The 14,384-nt window shown below is 44.5% G+C and overlaps 1 protein-coding gene across 11 annotated transcripts in view; it reads right to left on the bottom strand.

Annotated features, from left to right (window-relative positions):
* Positions 1–14,384, bottom strand: part of Stard13 (StAR related lipid transfer domain containing 13) — a 388,106-nt gene that overhangs the window by 90,381 nt on the left and 283,341 nt on the right. The window contains exon 1 of one of the 11 annotated variants that reach the window (XM_048419305.3): positions 12,316–12,533. The exons of the other annotated variants lie outside the window; for them this stretch is intronic. The gene's annotated coding sequence lies outside the window, so the exon portion shown is untranslated. Of the gene's footprint in view, positions 1–12,315; positions 12,534–14,384 lie in introns of those variants that run through there. 11 annotated transcript variants of the gene reach the window in all.

The raw sequence follows: 14,384 nt of genomic DNA on the forward strand, positions 1-14,384 counted from the left end.
TTTGTAGTTTTAGGTTTATTCATTTCTTCTCTGTGTACATGTATTTCGCCTACACATAACATGCGCCCTGCATTATGCAGTGTCTGAGGAGGACGGATGAGGGCATCAGATCCCCTGGACTGGAGTTACAGACCGTTGTGAGTCCCATGTAGGTGCTGGGAACTGAACCCAGGTCCTCTGCAAGAGCAGACAGGGCTCCTAGCCAACTCTATTCCCTATGGGTAGCTATGGACTTTCAAAAAATATCCTGAGTTTTAAAAAGTCTCTTACCATGTATCTTGTAAATGTAGACCCTCCTACAATAGGCTAATTGGCATTTAAGTTTAAAGTAGATTCATATTTAGATATATTTTAGGATATTTGACATGGAGTGAAAAGTTTGCTTTCATAGGGACTAGGTATTAAACAGCCATGTCTGTTAAAACCAAACTTGACCATGCTCCGGGGCTCTATCATTACCAGGGAAAATGTGGGATAGACTCAAAACAGTGAAGAATTAAAATGAAAAGACACTTGATTCTCAATCCCCAGACGTATTTCTCAGTTTGGAGAAAGTGATAATGAATTTTTTCAACTTAAAAAAATTAGCAATAAACTGCCTTTTATAAAGGAGATTATATATGCTGTTAGTCATTTGGAAAAATGACCATGGTTTTCAGAAGCCTTGATTGACACTTCTCTGCTGGGACAGTCCTCCCTTGTGTAAACACATACACACACCCCTGTTTCATGTGAGCTGCAATTTTGCAGGAATTTCAAGGAAAAACTGAAGCAAGACAAAAAAACCCTCATTTTCCCATGCTTTTTTTTTCTTCTTGTGTAAGAACTTTTATGAGATTGGAGTAGACTGTTTTATTTATTTTCCTTTGTTCTTCCCGTCTTACTGGAAGCGAACATTATCTGGATGTAATCATCTTCAATGAGGATAAATTTGGACTAAGGAGATGACTCAAATCAATGACTAAGAATTAACATGTTTAATTCTGCTGCCACACTGGATATGCCAATTGATTATTTTACTGGGTCAACATGGTCACCTATTCTAATGTGACGTACGTGTTCCCTTGGAAGGAAGAATGCCATTCTTATCAACCTTTTACTTCATTTTCAGACTTACCCAGCCCTCTGCAACTCGGCTTTTTAAACTCTGTGGCAATCAAAATGCAGGGCTGAGGAGGTAGCACAGTGGTTGAGCTCCTGTCTAGCAATCATGAGGTGCTGTGTTCAGTTCCCAGTATTACCGAAATTAAACCTCTGCCCCAAACAACAGGAAAACAAAACAAAGCAAAATAAACACCCAACAAGCTCTGCACTCCCACACACAGTATGAACCACCTCTCCAGCCTTCTTCCTCAGAGCTTCGTACATGGGTTCTGTCTCTAAAACACTGCTTGTGTTCAGCTAGCCTGTCTGGTGTCCCAGCCACCTGGAGCAGACAAATATTTTCCTATGTGAAGGATCCCATAGCAACCAGATTGGTGTCAGGGACATAAACCAGCTGTTTCAGTGCTGCCAGCCGTCAGCCGCTGCAAAAGGTTCACACGGAGTGTTTGAGAGCTCACAAGTCCTCGTCTCTCAGGGCACAGTATGTGCGCATGCGTGTGTGTGTGCGTACGTGCGTGCGTTTGTTTGTGTGCAGGTGTGTGCGTGTGTTCAAGTGTATGGGCGCTGTGCGTGTTTGTGGCATCAGAGGACAAGCTCAGGTGTTGGTCCTGACTGGCCACCTTGTTGAGGTGGGGACTCTTGTTCTCCGCAGGCACATGGGCCTCTGGGAACTCTTCTGCCTCCACCTCCTATCTCCCCATAGGAGCACCAGGGATACAGACACATGTGACCACGGCCAGTGTTCACACAGGTTCTGGGGATTCGCACCCAGGTCCTCACACTTAATGTGGCCAGTACCGCCCTGACAGAGCCTCTCCGCAGCCCTAGACACGGCCCTTTAGACATGAGAGTACAAGCCATCTAGGAAGGGAACTGAGGTAGGTAAGATTAGAAAGATCTGTTTCTAGACTATCGGTTTCTCACAAGCGATGCCATCTTAGAAAGTCAGTAAGCCTCACACAGCCTCAGTTTCTCATTTGTGGAATGTGGCCATGAGAATGCCGCCCTGCGGGGAAGTGTACTGGGGTTGGCAGATGAGACCCACGGGGTGTATCTCCTATTACTAAGTTAAGGAACACACGATCCGGACACAGCTGGTGACAACAAAGGTCTACAAAACAGGGCACAGAGGAATGCATTAGACATTCTAGTACTTTCATTTTGTATATTTTATTTAAATATTTTTTTTGCAAAACCAAATCATTTTGTCAGTATTTTATATTGGAATGTTACACTAAGCTCTGTTGGTGGTTTCTGAAGGCAAGTGGGAACTGTGTGGGGTAGAGGGCTGCTGTGTGGAAAAGCTCCCTCCCCTGTGTCCTTGCTTTCAGGATTATCACTCACCATACCATAGGAAAATCTACCCGGACCCAGTTGAGAGCATCGTGGCAACAGTGCACACTTCATTAAGCAAACCCTTGGAAAAACCGATAATTGACTTAAGGTTCTTGCTGAGTGGTTTTGAAAAGAATGCTGTCTTTCAGGAATGAGTGGCCAACAAGGACAAGATAAAGCCAGTCAACAGTCACATCTCTAAGGGAAGAGCAATGAGAACGCATCTGGATGAGGCAAAAGTCGGGTTGAGCTAATTTAACATAGTTTGCAAAAACAATTTCAAGTGTGGTTTCACCTACTTTGGCCTCTATGTCTTCTGCTATTAGTGACAGCGAACATGAATATATACCAATGTGTAAAGATAAGTATGTTAGAAAGGCTGCTTAAAATTTGGTTGCTGACAGGAGGGGAAGGCGTCCTCAACCTATCACCGCGGGATACAGTCTATGGCTTCTGATGGATGCTTATACACAATCTCTGGGATACCATGAGTTGATGTACTAACTGAGATGGCTACTAAGAGGTGGGAAGCATAGGCCATGTGGATACCATAGATAATGTGGGGATTCACATGCCAAAGGGAATGGAGACGGGGATGGACCATGGTGGTTTGAGAGTCCAACATACTACTCTGGTTAGCAACCAACTTAGAACTTAAGAGCTGCTCATTTCTAGAATTTCCATCTAATATTTTCTGACTGTGGCTAGCAATATGTAACAGAAGACATGGATAACAAGACTTTGGATAAGGGAATACTGCATACTTAGAGCAGGGAGGTGCCCTGTGCTAAGAACCGCGTGTATACAGGAGCACATCTCACGAGCTCATTTAGTGTGGGATGCTTCCAACACATTACACAATATGGTGTGCTATGGTGTGCTTTTTGCTTGTACCAAAGGGTCAGCAGATGAAGATGTCGGTTCCCCAAGCCCTGCTAAACCTGCCTAGTGCTGAGAGGTTAGTATCTTTCGTATCCCCAGAGCCTGTTCACAGCACACACATCCCGTATGAGGTACCCTCATGGCTCAGCATTACAGACAGATCTAGGTAGCATCTATTCACTGCTAATGAGTCAGCTCAGCTGAGGAGGGCTTGTAAGAAACAACAAAACTAGCCCTCTTGACTATCAGCCCAGTAAAGTTTGCCCAAAGTGAGCTTGCTGTTGGAGTTAAATACATATGCTCCCTCACTCTGTCCAATCTAAGAAGCAAACTTTACAGGTTTGCAAATATCCTCTCCTCCTGTCTGTGAGCACATGATGTCTCAGTACGTGTGGTGCTCACTCAGTGACACCACATACAGTCAGGGTTAACGTGTGCTTGTTGAGTGGATAAACGAGTTACCCGTAAGTTAAGACACACTGCCCATCAAGTCACACATCACAGTGCCAAAGTCCACACCCTCCACTCGACTTTGATGCTGTCTTCCCCGCTGGCCCTAAGCTCCATGAGGAAAGGGAGTTCATGTGACTAGCTGGATTATTTCTTGTGTTATAAGAGCCTACAGTTGGCCTTGGCACATATATTAATAATTGTTCAGTGGGTTGACGGACAGAGTATTGTAATGGGTTGGTTCACAGTATCATTGTTTCTTCTCTGATCTGCTCTTCTCCAGAACACAAACCCTAAACTAAAAAGTGTCTATTTCTAGCTTCCGCACACATGTAGCTACTCATGATTTGTAAAATAATGTCAAGACTTACAATAATTGAGTCTTCAAGTCCCATTTCCCATGCAGTGATATTTCCAGCAACATGCGAGGGGCCACTCATTTATTTCTATAAAGAATTATTTCTTTTAATCTTATGTGTAAGAGTGTTTTGCCTTCACCTATGTGCACTGCCCAAGGAGGCCAGAAGAAGGCATTGGAGTCCCTGGAACTGGAGTTACAGATGGTAGTGAGCCATGTGGGTGCTGGGAACTACACCCTGGTCTTCTGGAAGAATAGCCAGTGCTTATAACTGCTGGGCCATCTCACTAGCCCAAAGGTTCTCAACCTGTGGGCCATGACCCCCATGGGAGTGCTGAACAACCATTTCACAGGGATTGTGTATCAGAAATCCTGCATATTAGATATTTACATTACAATTCATAACAGTAGCAAAACTATAGTTACAAAGTAGCAATGAAAAAATTTTATGGTTGAAGAATCACTACCACATGAGGAACTATATTAAAGGGTCGCGGCTTTAGGAAGGTTGAGGACAACTGAACTAGCCCCATCTCACTCTCTCATTTATTTCTTAATATATCAAACATTTTAAAGTCTGAGTACTTTTCAAAGAAAATCTTTTGTTGGTAGCATCTATAGTCTCCCTTTCCCATACTAAAATGGGTTCACACTTCTTGGTCAAGAACCACACCACACACCAACCTTTCCAGTTCCTTCAATCAAGTTTGGATGTGTGTATTGATTGCCTCAAGCCTTGCAGTTGCACAGAGTCATTCTTGAGGCCTGACCCTCTCTGACCCCGGATGGGACTGGATGGTATAGGCTTTTTCCCCTTTTCATAGTTCCTTGTACACAGTAGGTGCTCAATAAATACGGTTGAAATAAGGCACATAATGTTACCATGTATACTCTGCAACAAGACAGAGGATTTGGTGTAAGAATAACATTTGGACCAAATAAGGTAATGTGGAGGGAACAGAAACAAAACAAAACAAAACAAAACAAACAAAAACAAACCACCCTCTTGGCTTAAACAGACCTGTGGAAAAACAGTCAACAGTTAACCCTAAAGACACAATTCTCTTCTTGTTCTTTGCTCTAAAGCCTGGCACAGAAGGTCATCTAATGTGTGTGTGTGTGTGTGTGTGTGTGTGTGTGTGTGTGTGTGTGTAGGTGTCTCATCATCAGCTAAAATAAATAAATAAAATCAACTCTTTTCATTAATCTGAGCTCCGACTCTTTTTGTGGTTATATTCAAGTACTTGTAAAGCTTGAAGAACACCAGTTAGGCGCCTCTAGAAAGAGCACGGGATTCTTCTGTGGAGTCATTTATGGTTAATTAAAGAAGTTGCCTTGCAGCAGCTTGCTGGGGTTCTCTAGGTGTATTCCATACAGTGCAGTCATGGGCTCAGCCCAGAGAGGGCAGATCGTCTGGGATGCCAGACAACAATGGTATTCAAGAGATTTCCCTAAGTCATTGTTTTCTGATAGAGATAGGGTCACTAGCCCCAAGAAGCCTTATAGCTTCAAGGAATTTTGGTTTTAGACTCTCAAGAAAGAAAGAGATGGGGCCGCTTGCCCTTTGCTGTTGGGTGCCAGATGAACAGGTGTCCCGAGGGGGCAATCACACACCCTTGCTCTCCTCTCTCCTCCTCTGCTTGAGGCAGCATCGTTCTTAGCATACTGAAGGCTTCCTTGGTTGAGGGACTTAGCCCACTGCTGGCTTCTAGTTCCCCAGACAGGCTCATTCAGCCCCAGCTCAGATCAGTGGCCAGCCTCTGCCCTGTGCTGCCTGTGGCACGCATGTGTAGTCCTTGGAAGGAATGAGCTAGCACATGATGCCATGAAGGCATCTCTTCAGACTTCTGAGGCCTTCCTGAGGACAAATGGGGTTCCTTCATGAAAAAGATCCTCCTGACTGTTAAGACTTAGGTTTCCAACAGGGCTAATCTCTCAGGACTCCACTCTGCCCTGGCCCTGACACCTTCGAACTGTTGGCACTGCACATTTGCCTACCTCTGGTCCATCTGGGAATTTGCTGTTGTATTTATTACCATGTTTCTATGCATTTGTTAAGTGGACGTTCCCTCTTTCATTTAAACAGAAAACAGAGGGGTTACATCACCTACCCTGCAATGCACAGAACATGCATCCAATCAGAAGCATTACTAAGGATGGTCCATAATCTTCAGAACCTTTAGGGCTAGAGAGATATACATGGAGGGAAAGCTCTGTTAACTGTCAGTTCTTCACTCTGGTATCATGGCTGAGCGCTCGGGTTGGGGGTGGCAGCACAAAGAGTGGGGTGCAAACGTATCACTTGAGAACTGACAGCTGAACCTCATTTGCTAAGCACACAAGGAGATGACGTGTGTGCATGCTCGGTGCTCAGCAACTGCACAGACCTCATTTGGTGGGAGGCTAGTTCCAGCTCCCCTGTGGTTCATCCTGATTCAACATGAAGAGGCATTACAATAAAATGGATTCACCTCTGCCGGCTATTCTGTGTTTAAAAAAAAAAAAGATTAAGTGCAAGATTATAGAAAGCTTCCATAATTTACATAGTTTCCTTCAGTGTCATTTAGCAAGTATATTCAAGTTTTCCTGTTTTATCCTCATTTGAGAGAGACCTCAAAGCAGTTAGATTCTTTATCTCTTGGTTGGAGAGATGGTTCAGCAGTGAAGGGCACATACTATATTTGCAGAGGACCAGAGTTCACTTCCCAGCAGCCTTTCCCAGACTCACAACCACTTGTAAGCCCAGCTCCAGGGGATCCTGCACTCTCTTCTGGCTTCTGTAGGCACTGCACTCATGTGGCATGCAGATATATGTGCACAAGTGTACACACACGTAAATTAGTACAAAAATGAAAAGAAATCTTAAGTGTCATTAGTAAGACTAAGGCAGGAGGAGTAGGTTAACACTTTATCCAGCAGTGAACTACTCTGCAGTCTTTCTGTTAGAATATCAGGTTTGTAGTCTTAAAGCGTACATGGTATGACAATGATCAAATAGTTCTAGACATATCGCTGCCTGGACTATGGGATTTGCAATGGCAGAACACCACAAGGAACTGGTAGGCGACACTATCTCTTCATCTATCCAACTAACATAACTTGATCATCAACAGTGTAGTTAGGAGAACCTGCAGGGAGTACCGGAAAATCAAGGAACAGATGATTTATCAATAAAGAACCCCAAATAAGGGATGCTGCATAAAGAAAGAAAGAACAAGATAAAGACTTGATTCAGATGTATCCCAAGTGTGTCATGAGGGAGGAAGACTGCAGTTCTGTGAAGGAACCATATTGGAAAGAAAGGCTTCAAAGATTATTGATAGTTAAAGCAGTGTTGAAATCTGAGGACAGGGTCTCTACTGTTGGTTACCCCAAAGGTATAAGTCCCACTATTGTCTAATCAATATAATCTCTAGTTACATTCTAAACCCTTCTCCTTAAATTCACAGGTGAGTACAGCTTCCAGCCCTCATCAAAGAGGCTTCTTTTCACAGCAGAAGGAAACCATTACAAAAGTCCACAACTGGTAAGACATACAAAGAACAAATGACCAGCGGGTGCCCCACAGGGGCTTCATCCACAACACAGCCTCTTCACCTAAAGGCTCTGGGAACATTTCAAAAAAGTAAGCAGAGAGACTGTGAGAGCCAGAGGTCCAGGAAATCTGCTGTGAGAGTGCACCCATGAAATTCCAAAAATGTAGTCGCCTAAAGAACGTGACACCAGCTGACATGCCAACATGGATGGGGAAAAATCTCACAAGGCCTACCTCTAAAGAAACTACAGGCAATTAATGAATCTCCAGAGAGAAGAATCAGTCTTCTACAGGTACAAACCCCCGATAAGTCAGTCATTGCATCCTAAATCGTTAGCCTTAAACTAATACAGCTATGAGTAGCACTAAATAGATTCTATCAGGCTGTGTTTATATGTATGCGTGTGTGTGTACATACATATGTATGCATGCATATTTAACAATACTTAAAGAACAGGTCATGACTTTGAGAGGGAGTGAGGAAGATAAGGGCAGATGTGAAGGAGAGGGGAAAATGATGTAAATACAAAAAAACATGGATAAACTCTCACGATAAAATTAAACAGATTTTTTAAATCTAAAGGGATTAATGAGTAAGAAGGTAAGGAAGGTGGAATGTGTAAAGGGGCAAAGAATCAGTAAAGCAGAAAGGACTGAGGGAAAGCACACAGCAAAAAAGTACAGTAGCGGAAAAGTATTAGAGACTAGGCCCAGAGCTGGAAGAACACTCCTGAGCCACAAAACAGAAAGGACAAGACAAAGCTAAAACAAAACCACCAACTCAAACACAGAAGGAAAGCAAAAATCAAAGTAGGAAAGAAAGAAGGATAGCAATAGTTTTTAAAAACCATAGTAGAGAAAGGTCAGGAGAGATGGCTCAGTGGTTAAGAGCACTGGCTGCTCTCACAGAGGACCTGGGTTCAGTTCCCAGCACCCACATGGCAGCTCACAACTGTCTATAACTCCAGTTCCACGGGATCTGATGCCCTCTTCTGGTCTCCAGAGGTTCCTGCATGCACGCGATTCACATAAACTCACACAAGTATGCATGTAGACACATATGGTGAGGGAGAATTGTCTGTATTCTGTCAGTCATGTTTTAAATAAATGCTGATTGGCCAGGCAGGAGGTGTAGGTGGGAAAACCAGACAGGAAGTGGAAATGATGCAAGGAGGGCAGGAGAATTCTGGGGAGGAGGAAGCTGATTCCTCCCACTCCTGCCCAGATCACCGAAGCAGCAGAATGTGAGCTGCCCCACTGAAAAAGGTACTGAGCCACATGGCTAAAATAGATCAGAATAATGGGTTAATCAAGATGTGAGAGTTAGCTAATAAGTAGCCAGACCTAATGGGCCAATCAGCTTTATAACTTACAGAGATTCGTGTGTGATTTTTCTCTGGTACTAAACAGCTGGGGGACAGGGCGGGAAAGAAACCCCCAAACAAGCAGGCTCCCCTCATGCTACACACATAAAAATAAAATAAAATAGAACCCTCCAAAACATAGGAAAGAACACATTTTGTGGAACCTAGAGCTGGAACACACATGCCACGGAGGGCTGCAATGGGGCCAATTGATGATGGGAGGGACATGGAGGACAAAGCTGTCTAGTTCTGGGAGGAGGATCCAGAGTGATTGCATGAGTAAGAGAAGCCTTTGATCCACGGGCAGGAGTTATTAAAGCAGAGGGGAAAAGGAATATTCCAGAAAGGAAGCGGTCTAACATGTCCATGTATATGCCATCATTTGATTTTCAAGACCAACCCAGGCAGCCATTCCTATTCCTATAGTGCAGAAGCAGAACTGTGGGCCCATAGGACCCAGGGACAGCCTAAGGTCATGCAGCTGAATGCTTGCCTCACAGGGCCATCAGACTTCCTGAATTCAGGCTGCTGTGTGTCTTGTGCTGGCTGAAGGACATCCGTGATCTATGGGTAGTCAAGTGGTGTAGGCAGTGGGCACAGAGGGGTCTGGCTTTTGATTTCCTTAGGTTCTGCCTACCTCCAATGCTTTGCATTTTCTACAAGTCGCTTTTATTGAAACATTTAAAGAACATAATACATATAGTTACTTGAAGGTATGTGTGTGTGTGTGTGTGTGTGTGTAATATGCATATATATTTTACATAGTATATCTTCAGGTCTGTGAAATTTTGGACAAGGACATTAGGTATCTTAGGTGGCACTGTTACCTAGTTTCTTTATATTAGAAAGTTTAAATATATGCTGCACCAATATTAACCCAATTTCTAAAATTTCAAAACTAACTAAAGAAATGACTCGTTTTTCGCGACGCTGGAAAGCATGATGAGTAAGGGAGAGAAAAAGCCCACACGGAGGGGAAACGAGTGGGGCGGCTCCCTGCACGAGCCGGCAGAGATCAACAAAAGCCATGCCACATGTGATTACCGAATTTTAGTTTTGAGTGGGTCAGCGTTTCAGCACCATGAGAAGTTCAGCGAGGGAAATGCAGGCACTTTCACGAATGGTTTGCAGACTGAGGACGAACAGTATGAGGTACTCAAGGATATCTCGTTAACATTGAAGTTCCTCTCGGAGAGACGGCTAGGATCACTCACTGCTTGCAAGCAACGCAATACAATTATTAAAGGACTTAAAAATTGTATTATAACGCTCTTTTGTGCAACACAGTGATTGTGACTAAAATCCAACGCTTTGCTTCTGAACATTCTTGGTCTTCACAACAACGTCTAAATATTCCTATGAAATCTGATGTGGGGACAAAAATCAGCCTGGTGTTCCTCCGGGTGACACACGTGTCTGCACATGGGAATTTAGTTCAGGCCAAAGATACTGACTGCATGGATCAGAAAGGGCCCAGGGACCCATCTCTACTGGAGGAAGTGATGGCAGCTGGGGAAGGAGGTTTACACTCCTTTGGGGACACATCTCCTGCTGGGTGGCTTGTGCCCCAGTGATGTTCACAGATCCACATGCTCAATGGGCCGCACTAACAGGACATAGAGTTATTAATAACGAAGACAAAAACCTTAAAAGAGGACATGAAGCTGGGTGGGAGTTGGGGGGCGTGGGGAGCTTGGAGGTGGAAGATGAATCAAACGATATACATTGAACCTTTCGAAGAATAAGGAAATTATTAAAACAAAGGCAACCATATTGGCTGGAATGAATGGTACCCTCATATAGATATAGACATAGAGATCAATTACAGAATGTTCCAGTATTTCCCAAAGAACATCATCCATCCTACTCTAACCCCCATCTTATGTCTAGCTTCCCCAGAGCCCTACCTCCTGTCTACTGATAGTTTCTTCCTTTGATTTTTTTTTTTTTGGATCTCCACTGCAGGAAAGAGACGACAGATGCCACAGAGAAAGCACAAACCTTTGCTTTCTAGTTTGCCCAACAAGAACAGATATTAGTGTGCTACTCATTACCAAGAGCGTGGGAAGGATCCTGCTCAAACCGAGTGGCTTCAGCAGCGGCACCACCTCAAGGTGCCGAGGTCCCGAATGGGAGCAGGGCTTGAGGGGAGCAGAGCGAGACCAGCACAGCCCCCTCTCACGGAGCTGTCCCCACCATCCGTCGCTGCACTCGCCCTCATCCCACAGAAACGAAATTAGTCAGTGAGGATTTTTGTAAAATGCACAACACAGTTGTCTTCCGGGAGCTGGCAGATGATAAATGGTTCCAGACGCTGGACTGTGGCCATTTTCCCACACACGCCACAGAGCTCTGACATCCATATTGGGCCATAACGCTGAGTGGTGTCTGCCTCTGCCAGCTTACAGCCGGTGCCTTCACCGCTGGTTTACACGAGAGAGCCAGCTCGCGTGCGCACACACAAGTCCCTTTCTGCCAGGGTAGGTTAAAAGGGGATTGCCTTTGTACAGGAACAGGGTGCTGATATTCCTCCTCTGCATGTTTTCTTTGCTAGTGCCCAGAGAATCTGCTATTGAAGCCATTGTTTTAATCTCCCACTGGAATTGGAGAAATCCATTCCTACTAAAACACACGGCATCTGACATTGAATATGAACCATTAGGAGGTGACAGTCAACCATCCAGAACCACACAGCCTAGCTCTGCTTGAGAATGAATATTCTGAAAATGTGCCACACATCCACGGTAGGATTATCCCGCGAGTCGGTTCGTGCTCTGCAATAAGACTCAATAACAGCTGCCTTCAGAAACAGAGCCACATCAACCGCACGATTTGGAAGGTCCGGCGGGAGTTTAAATATCTGTTCATACACTGTGCAAAGCGATACCACTTTCTGTCAGCCCCGTGAAGCTAAAAGGTGAGCCACTACCACATGAAATTATATTTGAAAGATAAAAATTGTATTCACAGTTCCCAAAGGGGAGAAAAGGCAAGAGAGGGGGAGAGAAGAAGGGAGACATGGGAAGGAGGGACAGAAGAAGGAAAGACAGAAGTCTATGCCAGTAATCTGAGATCTGAAACATAAAATAGATCATTCCGCAGCAGATGTCTTTAAAATGAATAATGGGACCACAGGAGCTGCTTCAAGTTCTTGTCAGAAGAATGCTTTCCTCAGGGTCAGCTCTACCCGAGAACCAAACTTCCTATACCCGTAACAAATCTTGTAGCCCCGAAAGGAAGCGACGCTGTCTTCCCACCACCTCTTTCTCTAAGGAACACAAACTTACTTTGTTTGAAACTGTCCTCAGGCTGCGCTGTGCCTCTGGAACAAAACCACTCTCTCTTTATTTCCTTCTCTGCCGTTCTGAGAACTGCTGCTCGGAAGCTGACAGATGGAGCTTCTGCCGCTCACTGCTTCCTCTTCGTTATCTCTGCCAGCTAATATTTCCCCTGTGCTTAGCTGTTGTCTGTGAGACGGGCCCACATCACTGTAGCCTGATCAATGGAGCGCCTAGTTTGAGGTTAGTTTTGGCCCCGCCTTCTAGCTCTAAGAGAGAGAGAGAGAGAGAGAGAAAGAAAACTCACAGCTGGATTTTTTATAAATCTGCTCTTTTAAAACTGGCTCCACAGCCCTGCACATACCAACGGGAAACGCTGCCAGTCTGTCCCAAGCCAAGAGTGCGTTCCTTATCCTAAGTCTCCTGCCACTGATAGGCCAAGCAGGCACCTCACCTAACTAATCACGTTCAGGTTTTCAAGTTAGCCTAAAACTTTACAGGAGTGAAGAGAAGCATTTCAAGCCAAGCTTACATTTTCTCAAGCATAGTGATCCTTAAAAGATGATGTACGCATCCCCCTCTCAGACACACACATACACACAAACCTCCACACACAGTACACAATGGAATAACCTATGGAATGTTCATATTGTGAAGAAACAATTCCAAAGATAAAATAGAAAAGGGGGAAAGACTAAAATCAGACAACGCAACATTGATGTCTATCTAATTTTCCAGCCCAAATCCAAGCCACTGCTCATATATGGCGATGTTGTACCCCAACCAGAGTGTTTGCTGCTCAGATTTACATTGTCAACGAAGCTGTTGGCTCAGGAGAATACATGGCCAGGTTAATTGCTAGCAGGTACAGTTAACAGGGGTGGCCACATAGACAGCCATTCTGAGTACTCGGAAATCGAGACAAACATTTAAATTCTATAGTAGTCTCCAATCAGAAAATCTGAATCTGAGTAACAGGTCTTTTCTTTTTCACAAAAGACAAAACAAAACTTATGCTTCGGGATTATAATCTAATTTCCTCTTTCCCTTTTCCCCCTTACCCCTCCATGGTCTCTTTCACATTCATGGTCTCTTTTTCCTTACCTGTTGTTTGTGTGTGGTGTGTATGTGTGTGTTCCTAAATATATTATTAACCCAAGTGCTCCACTGGTATGATGTTACTTGAACATCTATGCTGACCACTGGTACTGGATAAGTTCCGACTGATATATTCACAGCACGTCCTCCTCACCCAAGGCTGAGGAGTCGTTTCGGGAGAGGGGGGCATAAAGGTTGTAGGAGAACAGGGAGGTTGTTGTGAGAATGTGTCTCCTGGTCACGGCGGAAGCTACACCTACGAACTATAGCTGTCTCATCTCCACGGCTGCCTAAACATGAGCCAAGCAAGGATAAGAACGGCAGACATGTTAATGTGGCAGCGAGAAGCCTCAACCCGAGACACAGAACTAGAGGGGACTTGAGAATGCAAAGAGCAGGAGAAGTTTGTAGTCTTCCCCAGGGGAGAGCGCGCCGGTTGGTTATTGAGCCTCAGTTCGATTGCTCAGTGTCTGTGAGCATAAAAGGCATGAAGTCATCGGCAGCGATCACACAGGCAGCTGCACGGTTAAACGACGGCAACTCACCTTTCCCGCCGCCCTTTCTCAGTAAGAGAATATTAGATCAATGTAAATATTTCATCTGGCGAAGGATGGTAGCAAAGTAACTATCACAGGTAGAGATAAGGGGAGGGAAGGATCAAAGAGTTTGAGGAATAATGTCAGGTTTCAATATTTAAATTCTGCAGGGAGAGAATATCAGCAAAGAGAGCAGTTAACAGTGAACTTGGGATACGTATGTGTGTATGTGTGAGCGTATGCCAGGGGCAGCCATGAGAGTTGTTTCTTAGGCTCTGTCCACCTTTTTATGGGGGAGGGGGAGAAAACGTCTCTCATTAGTCTGGACTCTCCTAAGTAGTCTAGGCTACCTGGCCAATAGGTCCCAGGGATCCCCCTATCTCTGCCTCCCCAGTGCTGAGATTAAAGATGGATACCACACCCAGACAGTCTGATTAGGTTCTG

The sequence above is a fragment of the Myodes glareolus genome, chromosome 2 (assembly GCF_982192425.1).
Source record: "Myodes glareolus chromosome 2, mMyoGla1.1, whole genome shotgun sequence".
Classification (NCBI taxonomy): domain Eukaryota; kingdom Metazoa; phylum Chordata; class Mammalia; order Rodentia; family Cricetidae; genus Myodes; species Myodes glareolus.